Below are 23,332 nucleotides of genomic sequence, written 5' to 3'. Positions count from 1 at the left end.
TTCTCCCCTAGTAACTGCCTGACACAATTATTGAGGGTAGTTAATAAATATTTGTTGATTCAATTAATTACCTAGAGTAAGGCTTTGGAAAAAAAACTCAAAATTTGAAAGACACAATTATAGGAGTCATGCAGACATATGTCTATCATTTTGACAAAGACAAATGGCCAATGAACACATACACAGACCTGATAGAGCAATAAGCATCAGGAAGAACTCACAGAGATGAAAGCCGTTGCAGGTGTGTGAGCATTCTAGCTTCCTTAAGCTCTCCATTTTCTGGAGAAAAACTGAGCTCCTAGAGTAGGATGTTTTTAACTAGCATGATTAGGAGAGCACCATGGTAAAATGCGTTAACAATGTGACAGCCTTCTCCTGGCTGTTCAGCATTTGTAATTGACAATAATTCTCTGTGGATCTCTCAATTTCTGCATGTCTTGCTAGTGAGACATTGATTCCCCATTATCCAAGACTATTTTTTCGAGGATGTTAGTATATGAAACCACCTTGGAATACAGAGTCTCTTTCCAGAACAAAGAGCAGATTTGTCAATAGCCCTGAAAAATAGGATAGTATTTCCTTCCAGAGCAAAGGACAGAAACATTTGCTATCAGAATAAGAAAGCCAAATTCTTCCTCCAGAGCAAAGAATATTCATGCTTATTTCTTATTATAAAAATGGGTTCTTCTCCTGTAACACAACCCATTGCATGTGCATGTACCCTCTGGCTCTTTTTATGTTGCATTATAGGACATGAGGCTTGGACTTGTGTGAGAGTGCTGATACTCCGTCTTCTGCTACTTTTATGAGTAATATGAGAGATTTATCTCTGACATAAGAATCTTATGTCATTTTCCAGCAATTAAATTGTGGCAGTCACATTGTTAGCTTACAAGGAGGGTAGAATATCAGAAAGTTCATAGTTCTGTAGAGCTGGAAAGTTCATCGATCTTTTTTTGTTGGGGACAAGTCTGGTTGGATTTCTATATCATGGCTAGCTACCAGCAATTTTCACACCAGTATTCTTGGTTGAGGAAGTGCCAGTTTCTCCCCTGCCATAATAGAAGAGGGATTGAGTCTAACACTTGTGGATAATGAGAAGCAATGGTCTTAGCAATGAATTGTAGTCAGTGGAGTTTCACAAGTAATCAGGCTGGGGGACCTGTTTCAGACAAGGTAGACTATATCAATGCTATAAGCAATGGATTTTACTTTTGACTTTACAAATAATAAGGTTTGGGCTAATAGAGTAGCAGGAATCAGTAAAAAGCTAGTGAATGAAGATTTTAAAATGTTTAGGAATATTGGATGACAAGTCTGAAAGAAGGCAGGAATAAATATGTTAGGAGAATGAGGTAAAGTGCAAATAAAACAAGATACAATTATCTTAATTATAATGGAAAACTATCAGTTAGAATGGCTATTATCACATAAATAAATGAATAAATAACAACAAATAGTGGCAAGGATATAGAGAAAAAAGAATTTATACATGGCGGAAATGTAAATTAGTATAGCTGTTATGGAGAATAATATGGAGGTTCCTGAAGAAAGCTGAAGGTAGCTCAGGTGGGATGGCATACATCTGTTATTCCCGCTAATAGGATAAGAGATAGGAGCATCAAAAGATTGAGGCCAGGTCAGCATGTGCAACACAGTGAGACTCTATCTTAAAAAACAAAAACAACAACAAAAACTAAAAGTACCTATACCCTAGGATTCAGCTAGTTATCCTACTCCTGCGTATATATCCAAAGGAAATGAAATCAACATACTAAAGCAATGTCTGCACACCCATGTTCATTGCTGCACCATTCACATTAGTTAAGACACAGAATTAGTCTAGGTGCCTATGTTAGCAAGTTTTTCACTGCTGGAACAAATACCTGAGAAAAACAATTTAGAGGAGGAAAGATTTATATGGGCTCAAGATTTCTGAGCTTTCAGTCCATGGTCGGCTGGCTCCATTGCTTTGGACCTAAGGTGGCAAAGAACATCTTGTCAGAAAGGCATGGCAGAAGAAAGTCAGTTTGTAGCATCCAAGAAGCAGAAGCAGAGAGAGAGAGTGTGTGGCTGAGGGACCAGGCACAACAAATACCCTTCTAGGGCATGCCCTCATTGTCTTACTTCCTTCAACTAGGTACCACCTCCTACAGTTTCCATTGCCTCCCAGTAGTCCATGCAAATTATTAATCCATCAAATGGATTAATCCACCATGAGGTTAGATCCTTCATGATCCAGTTATTTACTAAAAGCTCACCCCTGGACATTGCTGCATTGAGGTCCATGTCTTCAACATGTGACAGGCTGGAGGATTCCAGATTTATACCAAAACAGTGACCACTGACAGATGAATGGATAAAAAAAATATGAGCTGGTCATGGTGGTGCATATCTGTAATCCTCCAAATTTGAGGAGGCTGAGACAGGAGGATTGCAAGTTCTAGGCCAACTTCAGTAATTTAGCAAACCCTAAGCAATTTAGTGACACCCTATCTCGAAAGAAAAAATAAATAAATAAAATGGGCTTGGGTTGTGGCTCAATGACAAAGTGCCCCTGGGATCAATCCCCAGTACAAAAAAAAGGAAAGAAAGAAGGAAAGAAAGAAAGGAAGAGAGAGAGAGAGAGAGGAAGGGAGGGAGGGAGGGAGGGAGGAAGGAAGGAAGGAAGGAAGGAAGGAAGGAAGGAAGGAAGGAAGGAAGGAAGGAAGGAAGGAAGGAAAGAATGAATGTGATACATATGCACAGTAATTTTCATCCATAAATTAGAATGAAATACTGTAATTTGCAGGAAAATGGATGGAACCAGAAGACAAGTTAGGTGAAATAAGACAGAGAAAGGCAAGTACTGCATGTGGAAGCTGAAAGAAGTCAAACTGAAAGTATAAGAGTGATTACTACAGACTGGAAACATCATGGCGGGGACAGGGAGGAAGAAAGGTGGTTGGATTCAAATAGTACATAATGTGTGCATATATGGAACTATCACACTAAGTCCCTATTATGCATAATTAGTATGTGTTAACTATAATTTGTGATAAAATAGAGAAACTCTTATGTTAAAAAAAGAAATAGGTAGAATTGGGGACTTGATGTAAGTGAAATAACTGAATCCTCATAATGAAAATGTAGTGGAGAACCATAGCAATGAACTAAAGGAATGCAGACAGCACATGGCTGATATGAACACAGTGTTCCAGTACTTTGTGAAAGACATCATAGAATGCCACTGAAATTAGAAATCTTTCCTCTTTCTAATAGATTGAACTTTATTCTTTTTGAAGGCAAGGGTGTTGCTTAACTAATTTGGGGGATTTGTTAGTTTTCTTGTGTTGGGAACACAGACATTCACCATACTAAATTAATTTGGACTTTCTCCAGCCAAGTTGAATAAATTTAAGAAATAATGTCATAAATTATTTTTGCTTAGCTAAATCTAATATGTAGGAATTATGAAGGGGGAATGGAAAGAAACAAGTGTGGATTAAATATGGAAGTTTCAGAGGTCAAAACCTTAAAGCAAGTTAGACTTTAAAAAAATATAAAAGAAAGCATTCCCCCTAAAAACTGAAACAAGGCAGGGATGCCCTCTTTCACCACTTCTATTCAATATCGTCCTTGAAACTCTAGCCAGAGCAATTAGACAGACCAAAGAAATTAAAGGGATACGAATAGGAAAAGAAGAACTCAAACTATCCCTGTTTGCTGATGATATGATTATATACTTAGAGGAACCAAGAAATTCCACCAGAAAACTTTTAGAACTCATAAGTGAATTCAGTAAAGTAGCGGGATATAAGATCAATGCACATAAATCTAATGCATTTTTATACATAAGTGATTAATCTTTGGAAAGAATAATCAGGAAAACTACCCCATTCACAATAGCCTCAAAAAAAATAAAATACTTGGGAATCAATCTAACAAAAGAGGTGAAAGACCTCTACAATGAGAACTAAAGTACACTAAAGAAAGAAATTAAAGAAAACCTTAGAAGATGGAAAGATCTCCCATGTTCTTGGATTGGAAGAATTAATATTGTCCAAATGGCCATACTACCTAAAGTGCTATACAGATTCAGTGCAATTCCAATTAAAATCCCAATGATGTACCTTACAGAAATAGAGCAACAATTATGAAATTCATCTGGAAGAATAAGAAACCCAGAATAGCTAAAGCAATCCTTAGCAGGAAGAGTGAAGCAGGGGATATCAAAATACCAGATCTTCAACTCTACTACAAAGCAATAGTAACAAAAACGGCATGGTATTGGTACCAAAATAGAAAGGTAGATCAATGGTACAGAATAGAGGACACGGACACAAACCCAAATAAATACAATTTTCTCATACTAGACAAAGGGGCCAAAAATATGCAATGGAGAAAAGATAGCCTCTTCAACAAATGGTGCTGGGAGAATTGGAAATCCATATGCAACAGAATGAAACTAAACCCATATCTCTCACCATGCACGAAACTAAACTCAAAATGGATTAAGGACCTCGAATCAGACCAGAGACCCTGCAAATTATAGAAGAAAAAGTAGGTCCAGATCTTCAACATGTCGACTTAGGACCAGACTTCCTCAACAGGACTCCCATAGCACAAGAAATAAAAGCAAGAATCACTAACTGGGATAGATTCAAACTAAAAAGCTTTCTCTCAGCAAAGGAAACTATCAGCAATGAGAAGAAAGAGCCTACAGAGTGGGAGAAAATCTTTGCCAATCATACTTCAGATAGAGCACTAATCTCCAGAATCTATAAAGAACTCAAAAAACTCTACACCAAGAATGCAAATAGTCCAATCGACAAATGGGCTAAGGAAATGAATAGACACTTCACAGAAGAAGATGTACAAGCAATCAACAAACATATGGAAAAATGTTCAACATCTCTAGTAATGAGAGAAATGCAAATCAAAACCACCCTAAGATTCCATTCACTCCAATTAGATCACTCCAATTAGAATGGCGATTATCAAGAATACAAGCAACAACAGGTGTTGGCAAGGATGTGGGGAGAAAGGTACACTCATACATTGCTGGTGGGGCTGCAAATTAGTGCAGCCACTCTGGAAAGCAGTGTGGAGATTCCTTAGAAAACTTGGAATGGAACCACCATTTGACCCAGCTATCCCATTCCTTGGCCTATACTCAAAGGACTTAAAATCAGCATACTACAGAGATACAGCCACATCAATGTTCATAGCTGCTCAATTCACAATAGCCAGATTGTGGAACCAACCTAGATGTCCTTCAATTGATGAATGGATAAAGAAACTGTGGTATATATATACAATGGAATATTACTCAGCCATAAAGAATGATAAAATTATGGCATTTGCAGGCAAATGGATGAAATTGGAGAATATCATGCTAAGTGAGATATGCCAATCTCAAAAAACCAAAGGTCGAATGATATTGCTAATAAGTGGATGAGGACACATAATGGGGGGAGGGAGGGGTTAGTGTTAGGGTTAGAGTTAGGGTTAGGGAGGGGGCAAGAATGGAGGAAGGAAGGTCTGTATAGAGGGAAAAGAGGGGTGGGAGGGGTGGGGGAAGGGAAAAAATAACAGAATGAATCAAACAACATTATGTAAATTTATGAGTACACAAATGGTATGCCTTTACGCCATGTACAAACAGAGAAACAACATGTATCCCATTTGTTTACAATAAAAAAAAGAAGACATGAAAATGTCTGATAAACATATGAAAAGTAATGCAACTACCTTAACCAATGAACCACTAATATGCATCTACCAGGATCATAAACTTTACAAAGAATGATAATACTAGTATCAGGTTGTGGGTTCCAGAATGCTCATCTTGCTGGTAGGGGTAAAACTGATAAAATCATGTTAAAAAATCTTTGTCATTACCTCCTAAATATGAACAGATGCAAACCCCAAGACCCAGCAGTTACATTCTCTACTATATATTCAACAGAAGAAGACAAACATATCCATCAAAGATATATACTAATATGTTCATAGTACGTCTACACATAATAACTATAGACTGTAAACAACCTAAATGTCCATCAATGCTGAGAGTGTCATATTGTCACACAATGGATGCTGTATAAAAATCAAGAATGCTTGACATCAATGAGAGTAATCTATAATTATACACAAAAATCTAGATGAGTCTCATATAAAAAATTGGGGGTGAACAAAGCCAGAAAAACAAGTTTATTATGCATAATTACATTTATGTAAAGTACAAAAACATGTGAGTTGTTAGAAGTCAGGATGTTTATGGTTGGTTGTAGTGTGGGGTTTGTGATAAGAAGGGATTGTAAGAACTTCTGTAGTCCTGATATTGTTCTATGTGCTGATCTGCATACTCTACTTACATTGGTTCATTTTGTGACTTTTACCCCAATTCTTCATTTTATATTACAAAAAAAAAATTATAATCAAGCAAGAATCCAGCTGAATTGGAGTAGAAAGTTTTACCCAAATCCTCTAACTTCCTCTGACTAAAACCAGGGGAAAGAAAAGTAAGAGATAAAGAGAATTTGAGTCACGTTTGAATTCTCTAAGGAAGTTGGAAGACATATGAACATCGGCAGACATGGGAAGAAGGAACTGGAAGTAGATCAGTGTAACTGGGGAGAGAACACAGGTGAGTAGACAGAATATAGTGTTTGTAAACAGGTAGCCACGTCTCTGTTTGACCAGTTATCAACTGTGCCATAATTAATGTTTTGTTTTAATATTTCCTCAACTTCAAGGAAAATAACCTCATACAATAGCTTCTAAAATGGCCCTATATACCTTCCCTAATATTCATATCCTAGTGTAGTCCCCTTTCCTACAATGTATTCTGACCACATGACTAGATTTTGACCCACAGAATGCAATATGGTGTATGTTTCTGGGACTAGATCACCAGAAACCCTGAGGCTTTTTCTTGGGTCCCTTGGTACAAATTTTTGGGTGATGCAAGCCACCATGTATGTCTTCTGATTACTCTTACACTGCTCTACTCTGAGGAAGCTCAATGTCATCACCTGGAAAGAGGTTGCAGATTTGTGTAATAAGGAATTCATCTTAGATATTCAACCATTTGAGCCTTCAGATGGAGTTGCTGGTTGCATTGTTTCCTGATGTGATATGTCAAGTCCTACAAACCCGGTATCTACATGACTTTATTTGGAAAAAAGGTATTTTATATACAATCAACTTATGATAAGTTGATATAGAATTAATATGAGCACTACATTCAATGACTACATTCAATTTCCTTTCAAAAAGAAGATGGGAACCTACTTCCAGACACACTTGGAGAAATTCATGCAAGGAGAGAAGCAGGACTGGAATAACGTGTCTGAGTGTAGGAACACCCAGGATTGCTGGCAACCACCAAAATTGAGAGTCAAGGAAAGATATGGACATAGCTGGCACAACTGATACCTTGATTTGGGACTTCTAGCATGCAGAATTATAAGACAATAAATTTTTGTTTTAAGTTCTCAGTTTATGGTGATTTGTTACAATAGCCCTAGGAAATTAATACAGATAATTTCAGCTCCAGTTACCAACTGACTGAAAGCATATGAGAAAACTCAAACAAGTTTCTCCGAGTTGAGCCCTATTGACTCCCAGAAGTGTATGAGATCATAAGGAATTGCTATTTTAAGTCACCAAGTTTCATGCTGTTTTGTTAAATAACTGATAAAAATAACAAAAAAATCTTTCATAATTATTAATATTTACATGTAAATATATCCAAAATATCAGCACTGCATTATTTAGCATGCTAGAGTCATCCAAAGAGGATAAATCTAAGTATATTTATACTTTGATAATTTTAATTATATTTATATATTTATATAGTTCTTTGTAGGTTAAAAAGTACATTGATGAATATTATCTCCTGTGTTCTTCAATGCAATCCTAATAGAACACATGAATTTTGTTACATTGTTATTTTTAAAATGAAAAATTCAAGCTTGTGAATTTAAGTGATTCACCTAAAGTTACACTAAGAAGCAGTTGAAATTGCTTCACCAAGGCACCAAGTCAAATAAAATATATGTGAATGATAACAGATGTACCATAAATACAAAAGATTGAGAATGGGATAAAGGATTTCATTTTCACCAAGAGCTTATTGTGTACCAATTTCCATTCCCTATGGTAGAAGCTACATGTTATCATATTCTGTCCCAACAATTATACTGTTTATGCTATTATCCCAGCCCTATCAGATCAATACACAGACACAGACACAGACACACAGACACACACACACACACACACACACACACACCCCACAGCTGAGGCTTTGAGAAGTTTTTGTGATTTGCTCACATTCATGGTGCTTTGGAAACATACTGAAAGGATTGTGCATACTTGTTTTGCTCCACAGGTAAGGGAGTAGAATAAACAAAAAATAAAACAAGAGAGATAAAGAATATGAAGACTAAAATGAGCAATTTCTACTGCTAGGAAAAAATAATGCCTAGGAAAATAAGGTCAAGTTAAGAGAATTGAATGCAGAACAGGGATATTCATTTAGAAGACTGGAGTATTATCAGACATTGAATAAGTAGGGCTGAGGGGATAGTGGTGTTGGTCAGGATAAAGGCTCACTTTGAGGTCAGCAAATACCTATAACAAAGAGAAGGAGCTTGAGTGACCTGGTGGAGAAAACTGTCATCCAAAAGAGGAAGGTGCTGTCAATGAAGAGGATTCTGTACCTCTGAGTTCTTCTGAAGTAGGCAGCCAAAATTTAGACCACATGTTTATATTGGGTTAATTTTTCTGCCACTCTAACTTGTCTCTCCAGTGCTAGCTTTTTCCCTGTGGGTAACACTGAGGACTTATTAGCAATATTAAGTTAAAGCAAAACAAAAAGTGTCAGTATTATTAAAAAACTACTTATGAAAGTGATTAGTATAACAAAATAATTCTCATGGGCTAAACCCATGATGATGCCAACCCCAAAGAAAAACAAACTTTCCAAATTATTCTGACAACTCTAAAATAGTCTGACAGACACCAGCTCAGGAATTCTTTGAAGTTCCATCCAGCTTTACTAATAAGGTGATTTCTCTATCCCAGTCAACTGGAGATTAATCACAAAATGTGAACAGTTTCATTTCCCAAACTTGGCGATAATGGTAATTGTAAAGAAATCTGAAGAGCTATCTCATTGTGGCCATAGTATGACATTGGCTTTCTTCCCCCCACCCCACCTTCTTTTCTTTTCTAAACAGGGGAGAACTCAATGTAGTCCCCTACTATGACAAATTATGCAGTCAAATTTCCCGCATTTGGGGAAATCCCAGAGATCAGCACATCTAGAGTGCAATGGATAAGCCACGCCCTGGGAAAACCACCTTCTTGATCATGGATCTTCTCTGCCAGGTAAGCATGGCATTGGCTTTGAAACGTGTTTAGTAGCTGTTCTGTGTACGTGTGAACATATGCAAATATGCATGTGTATGTTTGTGAAGTAGTATATATGAAATTAGATGATGAAGAAAAGAGATTAAGGGAATGAGACAAATAATAATCTGACAGTAAAGTCAGAGTAAAAATAAGGTTTCTGAAAACAATCATTTGGATCCAAAAGTGGAAGCTTACATAAACCCTGTGAAATATTTTTAAACCACTGAAGACTTCAGAACCTGTATATAGTTTCTTATGAAAAAACAATGTTCTTACTTAAAAAAAAAAGCCCTGAACTTAGAGAACTCAGCAAAAGAGCAATAATACAATAACTTATAACTAAGTCTCTGTCTTAAATCTATGTCAAATTCACAATGCAGAAGGAATGTTCATGTCCCTGCTAACATTCTGACGTTAAAATCCTAACCCCAAAGCTGATAACATTAGGAGGAGAGCTTTTGGGAGGTAATCATGTCATAAGGGCAGAACTTTCATGCATGATATTAGAGTCCTTATAAAAAATACTCCAGAAAGCTAACATGAAAGGCTCCAGGGAGCTAGTCACCATGTGAAGGCAAAATTAGAAGATGCATCGATGAACCAGAAAGCTGGCTCTCACCAGCACTGTACCTGCTTTGATCCTGTATTTCTCAGGCTTCAGAACTGTAAGAATTCAATTTTATTTGTTTATAAGCTATCCAGATTGTGGTATTTTGTTATAGAGGCCAGAATGGACTAAGACAGAGGCTTATATAAATTCTATTCTGACCTTATGTATCTGAAATATTTTTAAATCACAGAAATTTTCGGAAACTGCAAATAGTTTCTTATGAAAGAAAGATATTCTTAAAAGGAACTCTTGAACTTGGATAACTGAACATAGGAAACATCAGACAGTAACTTATAATTCTCTAAAAGTCTTAAATCCATGGAAAACTCACAATGCAGAATAAATACACACCCACGCACAACCTAAATCTGACCAGTTATTTCTTAAAGCTTGAATGTCTTTGGGAAGTATACCAGAAAATCTGAAACACTTAAACAGTTTTCCTGACTTCTTTATTTTAACCAAAACCACAATTATATTAAAAACAATTTATTTACATAAAATTAAAGGAAAATAAGTCAATATAGACCTTCCAAATTTCTTGAATTATTTTAAGGTTAGGAGAAAAAAAATACAAGAATTTAAAAAATTAAGATAAGAACCAGCTTTGATTCATTATGTTCAACAAATAAGTAGTAACAAAATTCTAAAACCCATCAGAAGTTTTTCTATTTTTTTCAATTTTGTTCTTTGTTTTAAGAATGACATTATGTTTTTGGAGGCATCTATTTTCCAGGGAAAAAATATCACAATTTTGGGAAAAACTGGAAACTGTTGAAATTTCTTTGAATTCTAGTCAAACAATAAAAGGAATGGTTCTTTCAGTGATTTTTAAAATGAGCCTTGCAACATATAACTAGTCCTAGACTGTTCATGTCATCATTGTAATTACAAACTGTGACGATTATTTTATGTTAAACGCATAAAAAAGTGAAGGTTTTACATGAATTTGAGTTATATTTTTTGACCACCTATATACATGTTTTAAATATTGTATGTTTTACCAAAGTTCTAGCCAGAAATAAGTCATTTCGATAAAATATCTTTAGATTATGATTGGGTAATTAAAAGTCTGTGCATAATCTAACATTCCAATGATTTGTAAAATAAGTACATAGACATTTTCAATTGTTAATTTTGCTAAAGAATTGCACTATGTTTGGTTGATTATTAATGAAAATTTAGGTTAGGGTAGGGATATTTTGGAGGTGGGCAGGTACTGGGGATTGAACCCAGGAGTACTTTTCCACTAAATTACATCCCCAGTTCTCTCTCTCTCTCTCTCTCTCTCTCTCTCTCTCTCTCTCTCTCTATTTATTTTTTTTTTTTTTTTGATTCTTTTTGAGACAGGTTCTTACTAAGTTGCTAATTCTGGCCTTGAACTTTCAATCTTCCTACCTCAAACTCTCTAGTCACTGGGATGACAGGCGTGCCTTACCACCTTCAGCTTATAAGATAGACATATTTCAATGAAGAAATTTTTATGCCTAGACAGTGATTTTATCTTTTATTACACAATAATAAAATGTTAAAACAAAGATCCTAAATTTCATTTTGTAAACTCTGTTTGTATTTTGAGTCATTTTCTTGTTCTTTGCAGTAACCCAAGTAAATGCAACACTTGCAAAATTAAGTATAAATTATCTTTCCATTTGTCAAATAAAAATAAACTGGTAGACCTTCCTCTGCTAGGAAGACGGTTGAGGCATGTTTCTTTATTTCACTTGCAAACTACAACATACATCAAAAACAAATATATATATATATGTATGTGTATATATATATATACACATACATATATATGTAGTTCATAAACATAAATATTATATGGTATAAAGGCTATATTTATATTTGTATACATATAGTATGGATATTATATACATATCTTATATCTTAAGAATTATTAACTTGACGGCAAAAGTTTTGAACTCCATAAAAGAAAAAAAAAATAGATAAATTTGTAGTTCATCAATATCTTAACCTGTAAAGGACTCTGTCAAGAGAATGGAAAAACAAACTTCAGACTTGGAGCACATACCAAAAGCCACAGACCAATAAGAGACTAGATATAGAATACATAAAGACCTTAAAAAGCAACACTAAGGAATAAAAAAAATCAGTTAGACAATGTATAAAAAACACTAGCAGATGTTTTGGTAGAGAATATATAGATGGCAAAATAAACAAATGAAAATGTGTACACCACCTTTAGCTATTGGGAATTGCAAATGAGAACCACATGAATTATTACTACATGCTATCAGAATGATCAAAATAAATAACAGTGGCTAAATAATGGCTGAGATAAATCACAGTGACAACATTAAATGCTGATGATGAAACAGAAACTAGACCATTCATACATTGTTCATTGGAATGTAATGGTGGAGGCATCTTGGAAAATAATTTGACACTTCAAAAACTAAACAAAACAACTCAACATGAAATAATTCCATTGCTTTCCTGAGAATTTGTCCCAAAGAAATTGAAAGCTATCTTCTCCCAAAAGCCTGTATTTGAATGTTTGTAGCAACCTAGTGTATAAAATCCCAAACTAGAAGACAACCTGATGAACTATAATGTGTGAATGGCTAAATAGACTGTGGTACATCTATATCATGGATGTCTCAGCAGTAAAAGGGACTGAGTAATGACAGATAAAGAACCAGTATTAATCTCCAGAGACTTATGCTGAGTTAAGAGTGTCGATCCCTAAAGGCTCCATACTGTAAGATTCTATTTATACAACATTCTTGAAATGGCAACATTATAGAAATAGAGAACAGTTTGTAGTTGCTACTGGTTAAAGAGAAGGCTCAGTGGGAAGACATTATGAGTGCTACAAAAGGGTAACAGGAGGGACCTTTGTGGTGATGGAAATGCTCTGAATCTTTATTATATCATTATTAACATCCTGACTACAACATTGTACTATGGTTTTGTAACATGTTGTCACTAGAAAAAACCAGGTAAGCAGCACCTTGGATTTCTCCATGTTATATCTTACAAATGCATCTGACTCTACAGTTGTCTCAAAATAAATAGTTTAATTTAAAAATAAATGATAGATTTGTAGCCTCTGAAAGGGTAATCACAAAGGTAATCACAAAGGACAGCACTAGGTTTTAGGCACTTCTTTTCCCATTTTTCACTCCTACTTTTGAGTTATCTACAGGAAATTTATGCTGCTTCAGTAATAAAGAGCAAATATATAAAATATCTTTTAGATATAGCTATTCACATTCCCTCTTCACATCAATACAAGATTCTATGTATGGAAGGTAAGTTTAAATTAATGACCTGTCTGTTATAAATTATTATGACCTGTGGCAGAGTATTTATGGCTGGATATAAACTCATATTCTGAAAAAAAGAGAATGTGTTCAGTAGTAGAAGTCCTAGCCCTAACTTTTTTTTTTTTTTTTTTCCCTATCCTAGATGCTTTGGACCCATTAACATTTACCAAAAATTAAATTTGCTTTTAGAACTCAGAAGTGCTATTTCTGAACTGTAGAGATCCTGACCTAATGGCTCTACATTATGGCTTTATGCTAACAATTACACAAAAGAGGCATTGAGAATCATTTCAGATCATTTTTTGCTTGACTGTAAAAATACATGCACATACACAATGCATACACTTCTAATTTCTGCAAAAGATCACGGCTGCTTCTTTAAAAAAACTGCTGGCCTATTTTCAAAAGCTGAAAATGAGCTGGAGCCCAGTGTTCAACATCAGAAATCAAGAGGCAATTTAAGTGATGGTGACAGAAGGTTTCGGTGAACACAAAAGATGAAATGGGAGGAAGCTGGATAAAGATAATTCAGAATCCAAAGGGCAAAAGAAAATAAAGAAGTTAGAGGTCAGTATCATTGAGCAGGGACTGGTTTTGTAGCTCTAATTGATTCTGCAGGCTCCTAGAAGGATTGAACTTATTTTGGAAACATAAAGGTATAGGGCATAATCAGAAAATATATATCAAATATAGAACTAATATTTATCCCAAAATACATCTCAAACAGTAGTGTAATTAAATTCTGAAGCCCTCAAGCAAAATTCTTTGAAGTTATATCTCCTTGCAGTTCACTAAAGAAATAACCTTTGCCATGTGCCCTGGGAAACTCATGTTCTCATCTGCAACATGGCAGTGCTAATCAATATTAAAATATTATTGTGAGAAACAATGCAAGTTTATAAAGTATTAAACCTCAAATGAATATAAAAACTGAAGGCCACCTTCATTATCATACCTCCCTGAAACTATGGAGTATGCTTAGGCTGAGAGACTAAGCTAGACTTGAAATAAAATATTACTCTGCTGTGTAATTCAAGTTATTTGGAGAATTTATGCTGAGCCTAAATTGTTTAGTGGTAGATCTGCCATCTAGTGGTCACTTAAATAAATACAAACTGTGATTATTAAATTAAAGACCATACGAAAAACGTTAGGTCACCCAAATGAACAGATTCTGGTCTAAGTGTATTCAAGCAAAGAGCAAAGCAATAAAAAAGCTGAAATGTAAACTCAGTTTCAGAATTTAAACTATAAAATATAAAAATGTCTTACTGTTCCTTTTCAAACGATAAAAAAGCATTTTGCATTTTTTATTTTTTGATTTGTTCATATATGTGACAATATTAGACTTCTATGATCATTCTCCTTGCATAATTCTGAGAATTATTTGTTCAAAGTTATATACTCCTACCACCAGTTGCTTTCATAGTATTAACTTGATGGCTTTTATTTCTAAAAGCCCCAGTATCTATAAAAAGGCTTATTCTCATGTCTAGAGATGACATTTTCACAATGCCCAATAAGTATACTGAATATACCCTTAGAAGTATTCACCCAGATAAATTCATCACCCAAATGTGTAATATTCACAATTCAATGTTAAAATTGTTATTTTTATTGGTTTGTTTTGGCTGGTATGCTTAATCAGAGATTAGATCTATCTCCAAATTATAGTTCTTTGATATTCTAATCAGTAATAGTAAAGCCATTTAAATAAATAACATAAAAATCCAATAACCATTAGACATGTTTTTCATTACCGTTGCAACCAGTTAATTTTCCCTTAGGCTTATTATTGCTTAAAATATCAGCATGGCATTGTTCAAACTGGAAATACAAATAATGTTGCAATTGCTAGTAAAAATGTGTAAAAATGTCCTATGATAATCTACAAACTCAAACTCTAAGTGCTGACATCTTAAAAAATATTTGCGAAGGTAATGAAAAAAAATAGCTCCTACCCACTTAAACCTTGATTTGTGGGGGCCATATTTATTTTTAATTCATAAACATAACATTTTTCAATCAAGTATGGGAGATTCAAAATTATGAATATAATAAAGGTAGCTAGTGGCAACATTTTTTCTACATAGAAATATTTCAAGAGATTTCTATAACTGATTATGTCCAGACTTATTTACAAAATAGCATTCCTGATATGTGGACTTTCCTTTTTCCACTTAGTTTACTTTCTAACAACACAGCCAAATTCTCAGAATCTTATGAAAAAACAAACAAACAGAAAAAAAAACAAAGCAAACAAATAAACAAAAAAACAAGGAAAAAAGGATGACTGTACACAAAGAAATAACTTAAGACTCTTAAAGGGGAAAAATATCATAATTTACAATATAGCAATGATAGTCTGTTAATTAACTTTGTGCTGTGACAAAATACCCAAGGTTGTTTAAGTTCAGAGGAGAAAACATTAAGTGTGGCACATGGTGTCAGAGGATTCCATCTATGGTCAGTTGGTACAGTTGCTTTTGGGGGCCTGTGTAAAAGCAGTACACCATGGCACGAGTGCATAGCAGAGGAGTCTGTTCGCCTCATAGCATCCAGGAAGTGAAGAGAAAGACGGTGGGGGCTGGGGTCCCAAAATCAACTTCCAGGGCACAGCCCAGTGACCTAATTTACTCCCACTGGGCCCATCATCTAACGTTTCACCACCTCCCCATAGCATGATGGGGCTGACCAAGCCTTTAAATAATGGGTCTTTGGGGAACAATCCATGTCCAACCTATGGAATCAGTCACAAGATTGAAATCATGTTCCCTAATAATTAAAACTTCATTACTTATTATTTTATTATGTGTCACAGACTTGATCTAGGGGAAATTCATGAAGGGAAAGGTAAAATGACAAGGGCAGTTTCTTTAAAATACACTGTGGTAAAATGGGCCCTCAAGAGGGGAGTCTTTATTCAGAAGCTTCACTGGGAGTACTCACCAACATACTGACTTTTTACGCCAATTTCTTTGAAAAAGGGATGAGGAATCCATGAGATAAAGGAGTTTATTTTCCAAAAAAATTTAAAACTAATATGGACACCATATCTACTAAAGGAAAATACAGGTAGGAAAAAAAATCTACAAAATAAATCTCAGTCCATGCCTTAGGATAGGCTTGGATAATACAACCCATGGGCAAAATCTAGCCCTCCATATGGTTTGCAAATAAAATTTTATTATAAATAAAGTTCAATGGACAATACCAGGTCCCTTCGTTTATAAATGGCATATAAGCTCTTCAATGTCTTTTTGCTCACTATCCTTTTGTCTCTTTGTATTCACTGTCTTCTCTCATCTCCACTACCCCAAATTAGCAAAATACAATTTATTTTAAAGTAGAATTTCTTATAAAAGAATAAATGGAGTGCATCATTTGGAAGTTTATTTTTACACTTAACATTAGTTTTCTGAGATTTATTGATGCTGCTTAAAAATATACTTATTTAAACCTTTTGATTGTTACATTCTGTTATTTGAATAAATGACAACTATTCTTTTAGCAATGTGTATTTGGTTTGGGTCTAGTCATTTGATTTTTCCTCAGTAATGTTGCTGCCAATGCTCTTATACATGCCACCTTATTAACAAGTACAACAATGTCTCAAGAGTATTTACCTAAATAACAATTTTTATTTTAGCAGAGTTAGAAAACAATTAATCTTGTGATTTTTTTTTTTTTTTTTTTTTTTTGGATACTGGTAATTTAAAATTTTGAGGCTTTGTTGATATCAATAAGTATTTTTTCTATCATTGTTGACCATTCTTGTTTCATCTTCTATGAAAAACCTAATTAATTTTTGACTGTTTTTCTTTCTATTGTGCCCCTGTGCCCATTTGATTTTTTGGTTTTATTGACTTAAAAATTCTTTAATATATTCTAATTATGTGTGCAAATATCTTCTCTCATTTTATGGCATTTCTTTTCTGTCTAGGAACAAGGCCATTATTTAAAAGAAATTCTTAATTTCAATGTGGTCAAATTCAACTATATTTTCCTTATAATATGCACATTTATAGCTCATCATTAACAATTTCCATTTTCCAGGATCATTTTGGTATTGTTCTATGTTATATCTTAAAAGTATTTAATCTAGAACTTAGTGTTATATCGCTTCTAAGAAAAGGATGTAATTCTCTTTTCTATGCAAGTGCAAATTTTTCCAGCATCATTTATTAAGAAGTCTATACATTCCAAGTTTTCTGAGGAATCTCCATACTGCTTTCCAAAGTGACTGCACCAATTTGCAACTCCACCAGCAATGTAAAAGTGTGCCTTTTCCCCACATCCATGCCAAATCTATTATTGCTCATGTTCTTGATCACAGCCATTCTAATTGGAATAAGATGAAATCTTAGAGTTGTTTTAATTTGCATTTCTCTAATTACTAGAGATGTTGAATGCTTTTTCATATATTTATTAATCACCTTTATATCTTCTATAAAGTGTCTTTCCAGTTCCTTGGCCCATTTATTGATTGGGTTCTTTGTATTTTTGGTGTAAAGTTTTGTAAGTTCTGAACTTAAAATTAGCATACTACAGTAACCCAGTCACATCAATGTTTATAGCAGCTCAATATAGCTCAATAGCTAGATTGTGGAACTAACCTAGATGCATGGATAAAGAAACTGTGGTATATATATATACAATGGAATACTATTCAGCCATAAAGAAGAATAATATTATGGCATTTGCAGATAAATGAATGGAGTTGGAGAATATCATGTCAATCCCAAAAAATCAAAGGCTGAATGTTTTCCCTGATAAGTGGATGATGACATATAATGGGGGAGGGGGGGAGGGGTGAAAGAAGAATGGAGCAACTTTAGATTATGTAGAGGGAAATGAGAGGGACGAGGGGAGGGTATGAAAAATGGTGGAATGAGACATACCTCATTACCCTATGTACATACATGATTACACGAATGGTATGAATCTGTATCATGCACAACCATAGAAATAAAAAGATGTACCCCATTTGTGTACAATGAAAAATGCAGTCTGTAAAACCAAACAAACAAAAAATAATAGAAGAAGTCTATCCTTTCCCATTGTGTTACAATATTAACTTTGCATAATAAACCAGGTTTCTATATTTACTTGGGAAAGTCTTTTTCCGACATCTGTCACTTTGGATTGTCCTAATTGGAACAATGAGTTTTAAAATTTTAATTCTGTTCATACTTTCTTTGAATATTGTGAGTCAATATTGTGTTACCACTACAAATGCAAATTGTTATATCTTACTGTCAAATAAAACTTATTATTATGCATTGATTCTAATTAGTCATACTCCTTATCCTACAAATGCATTTTGTCCTAGAATTTTTTTAATATAATTATGAGCATTATTATGGATAGTGTTCATCAAATCTCTCTCTCCTTTTTTGGTTTTATAGGATTTAGCAAAACCAGGTAATGGGAGGTATTACTTTGGGGGCCCTTTTGGCAGTCAGGGCTAGGTAATGGGAGGAGTTTAGGGTGGTGCAGGAGGACAGGAAGTAACCATATCCTTCATTTCAGACTCTGAAAGGGCTAATGAGTTGGGGTGACATCATCATATCTGGCTACTCCCTGCTGCAGGAGGTGGAGTACAGGATCCCCTGTCAGAAATCTGGAAGAGGATAAGGAGGTGGGAGACATTTTAGGCTCCTCTACAGTTCTGTTGGTTGTGGTGTGAGGGGGTGTGTAGAGGAAGTAAACTTAGATATCTCTTTACTTCTTAATAAGTCTCTGTCTTATTATCCAAGAAATGTCATGTGCAGAACAGCACTATTTTGCCATAAGTTAGATTCTTGAATATATATTTGAAGACTATTTTTGTATAGGCTTTCTATAAGCTTTCTGAATTTAGTAATCATTTCCATGCTTCACATGGCCACGTGCATAGCACTCACCACTGGAGAAAGATCTTTACTGGGTACAATGCATGGGATCTTCCCTACCCTTTCACTTGAATTTTCTAAATTAGTTGATTATTAATTTAGAAAAAATTTGTTAATCAGTGATTTTGTTTTTTCTTTTTTTGCATTAGCAATAAAAATTTGGGTAAGAAAAGAGAAAACCCAGCACTTTTGAATAACACAACTAGTACACACAGTGCTATGATGGCAGGTACAATAGAGACAATAGTAATCTAAAGCAATAGTAAATAAAAGCTCAGATTGGCAGATTGATGGCTACACTGATATAACTATGTCCGTTTAATAGTAATAGAATACCTGAAAACAAATGCTGGAAATAACAAAATTTGTTCTGCAAATAAATAATGCACCAAAATATGAGGATGAGACATTCAAAGTGATAAAGTCATGGAAATAAAGAACATATTTGTAAAAGTCCATACTGATAGTGTACCTTAAATGGTAGAAAAGTATAGTCTTACCTTTGTGTGAAAATCCTAAGATTTCAATAATGTACTTTATTCACTGAGAATTTGTTCTCTTATGTAAAATTTGACTTAGATTTTATTAGTAAAACTGATACATTCCAAACTATTCGAAGCTTCTATGATTTTTAGCTTTCTGGAAATAATTGCAACCAAATGTCTCAATCTATTACTTCATATAAGCAAAATATTTGTCAGAGGTAAGCTAAAAATGATTTAAAAAAGCATAGTTAGGGTTTTTAAAAATGTTATGTAGTTGATTTTTGTTAGATCTGTACTGAAGTACAATGGCAATATAATATCTGTGCTTTATACTTATATGTGCACACTTGGATGCAATATGTGTATTTCCATACATATATATACACGTGTACACATAATATACTCCTAAACTATATATGTTCATGTTTTGAAGATCTTATGGATTTAGAGAAAAAAAATTCAGCTTTGGAAAACTTTGCTAATAAATATCTTGTCAGCATTACAATCTGAATCATACAGAAAGTACAGAAAGATTATGAAGATAAATGTGCTTAAGATGTGTATATGGGTAAAGAAAACCATTATCTTAAATACTTGATATGAAAATCTCAAATGAATTAAATTAAAAATCCATCTGTATTTTCATAAGTATCAACATTCCATTGTTCATTAAAAATGTAAAGGATTCTCACACTTTGAAATATAATTTAAAGAAATAAAATAATCTGAATTCAGGTTATTGTTAAAAATGCAGTCTCCTTCAGTCAAGGAAAAACATTTGGAGCACTTGCTATCAACTACTTGTGCAAAGTTCATCACCTATGGAGACTGTCAAAAATTTGGTATGGTCGATGACATCAGTAATGGTAGAAAAAGACCCCCAATAATCCCCTCCTCATAAAAGGAACGAAATCACTGCAAAAAGGGTAAAATATCAATATTTTAAAAATCTCTTTAAATGATACTTTTTGTTTATTCAGTTAGTTCTTATTTTTTTACACAAAAGAATCTTTTTAAGGACTGCAAGTTTTGTGGTATTTGAATTTATCCTAATACATTTCCTTTCTCCAAACATGTGCCTGCCTTGAAAATGAAATTGTCCTAAAATCACAGTAAAATCAACAGTATAGTAATGCCTAGAGAGAGCAGAATAGGTTTGGAGATGTTCCAAAGCCAAGTTCCCATTATTTTATTTGTTCCCTGGGAAATTCCATATGTAAAATCACTACTTAACCTGACTCAGAGTTTGCCTAGCGCAAAGGGATTCTTTCTCCGTTGACAATGGCCACAAAGCATGAGTAGAATAGTTATAAGTGTCGAGTAGCTGAGACGTTAACAGCAGTTGAGAAACAGTACAAGCTAGCCACAAACTTAAAGCTGGCAGTGAGGAGCCCATAGGTAGGATTGAGAAGCTCTGACATGACCTTGGGAATCCACACTCATGGTTTCTTTTCTGTTTTGTTTTGTTTTGGTTTGGTTTCTCTTTTTGCAAGCCCAAAAATCCAAATTTTTTTTGGATTCCACACATAAGCAAGATCAGGTGGGGTGGGGGAAGAAAAGAAAAAACACCCTAAGCTCTCATTTCTAGGTAATATTGAGGTTCTGTCTGAGCAGATAATGAGGAAAAAGATGAAGTTTTAAAACTCTCTGAGAACTGAAGGTGCTGAACGTCTCAGCAAAAAAACTGTAGATTTATTGGTTCCAATTATTTAAGGGAATCTCCATCAAATCATCAGCTAATAATATAACCAACAAATTCAGCATTCACTTGTTAAAAAAATACTATTTTTATTAGTATTAATTTAGGAAAGACACTAAATGATTAACATCGAGAACAAATAGAAACAAAAGAAGTCAGGGGAAAAAAAGATGTAGGGCAGCCAAATTATCTTATTTTTAAAAAAATCTAGTTTTTGAGCTGGGCATGGTGGTACACTCCTGTATTTCCAGCCACCTGGGATCTGAGGCAGTTGGATCCATGTTTGAGGCCAGCATGGGCAGCATAGTGAGATGCCATCACCAAAAAAAGAACAAAGAAACACACACATACACAAATAAACTTGAAATAATATCCAGTTTTCAACAAAAACAACAACAAAAAAAAAAAAGATAAGGGAAGAAACAAAGAAAAACGTATATACAAGAAAACAAAACAGTCAATGCAAACTGTTCCTGAGGAAGCACATGCTTTGGACTGACTAGCAAAAAAATTTAAATCTGTAATTTTAAATATGTTCAAAGAAATAAGGAAAACACAGGAGATGGTCTCACCAAATAGAGATTATAAATAGAGACAGAAACTATAAAAAATAATCAAGTGGAAATTTTGGAGTTGAAAAGTTCATCAGGGAAGTAAACAATTAACCAGATTTGAATAGAGACAAGAAAGAATCAACAAATTTGAAGATAGTTGAATGGAAATTATCTAGGCCGAAAACAGAAATAAGCAAAAGTAAAGGAAAATGAAAGAGCATTTCAGAAAGGTTTTAGAAACCACTAAGGACATCAACGATTTGTTATTAACTATACATAATCTTCATCTTGTACACTAGCTCTCTAGACTTACTCACTCTATTAACTAAATACAACTTCATTCTGTAACTTTCATTTTGCCATATTTCCTTCCTACTCTAGCCCCTTCTAACCAACATTCTACTATTACTTTGTTCTCATTTAAAAAAAATTTTTTTTGGATTCCACACATAAGCAAGATCAGGTGGTATTTGTCTATATATTACTTAGCATGGCTTATCTCATGATGATATCCACCAGAATCATCCATGTAGTCATGTATGGAAGGATCTCCTCCTTTTGTAGGCTGAATAAAACTCCACTGTATACACACACACACACACACACACACACACACACACACACACACACACCACAATTTCTTTACTCATTAGTCTCTTCATAGACTCTTCAGGATAATGCTACAAAGGAACATGGAGCACAGATATCTTCACCAAGTGGTGACTTCATTTCATTTGCATACATGTCCAGAAGAGGGATTTTTGGGTTCTAAGGTAAAGGTAGATCTATTTTAAATTTATTTAAGAACTTCTGTACTATTTTCCACAATGGCTGTAACAATTACCATTCCCACCTATACAGTACAAGTTTTTCTTTTCTCCACATCCTCAGTAACACTATCACTTGCTTTTATGATAAAAGCTATTTTAAAATATGTAAAGTGATATCTCATTAAGGTTTTGATTTGCATTTCTGTGATGGTGAGCATCTTTTCATATACCTCTTGACCATTTGTACGTCTTGTATGGGAAAATGTCATATTCATGTGGTATTTCCCCAATACCATTTATTGATACCCTATCCCCATTGTGTCTTCTTGGTATAGCTGTTGAAAATTAGTTGAGCATATATGGTTAGGTTTATTTCTGGGTACTCTATTCTTTACCACTGGTGTATATGAATGTTTTTATTCTAGAATCATACTATTTTGATCACTATATATTTGCATAAAACATTTTAGATTATTGTTTTTTTCTCTAATCATTTAAATCATATAGTAGGAAAAAGCTTTACAAATAAAGAGTATATCTGTGCTTTTATGTTTATCATATTCTTTATTATTCAAATGGATTTGTGTAATTGCCTTATATTCTTTCATGTCAATCTACA

The 23,332-nt window shown here is 34.2% G+C and overlaps 1 protein-coding gene across 3 annotated transcripts in view; it reads right to left on the bottom strand.

Moving 5' to 3' along the window:
* Positions 1 to 23,332, bottom strand: part of CTNNA3 (catenin alpha 3) — a 1,874,587-nt gene that overhangs the window by 274,048 nt on the left and 1,577,207 nt on the right. The gene's annotated exons all lie outside the window — the stretch shown is intronic.

The sequence above is a fragment of the Sciurus vulgaris genome, assembly GCF_902686455.1.
Source record: "Sciurus vulgaris genome assembly, chromosome: 4".
Classification (NCBI taxonomy): Eukaryota; Metazoa; Chordata; class Mammalia; order Rodentia; family Sciuridae; genus Sciurus; species Sciurus vulgaris.
The sequence above is the reverse complement of the archived record's forward strand: the minus strand, read 5'-3'. Positions and strand labels throughout refer to the sequence as shown.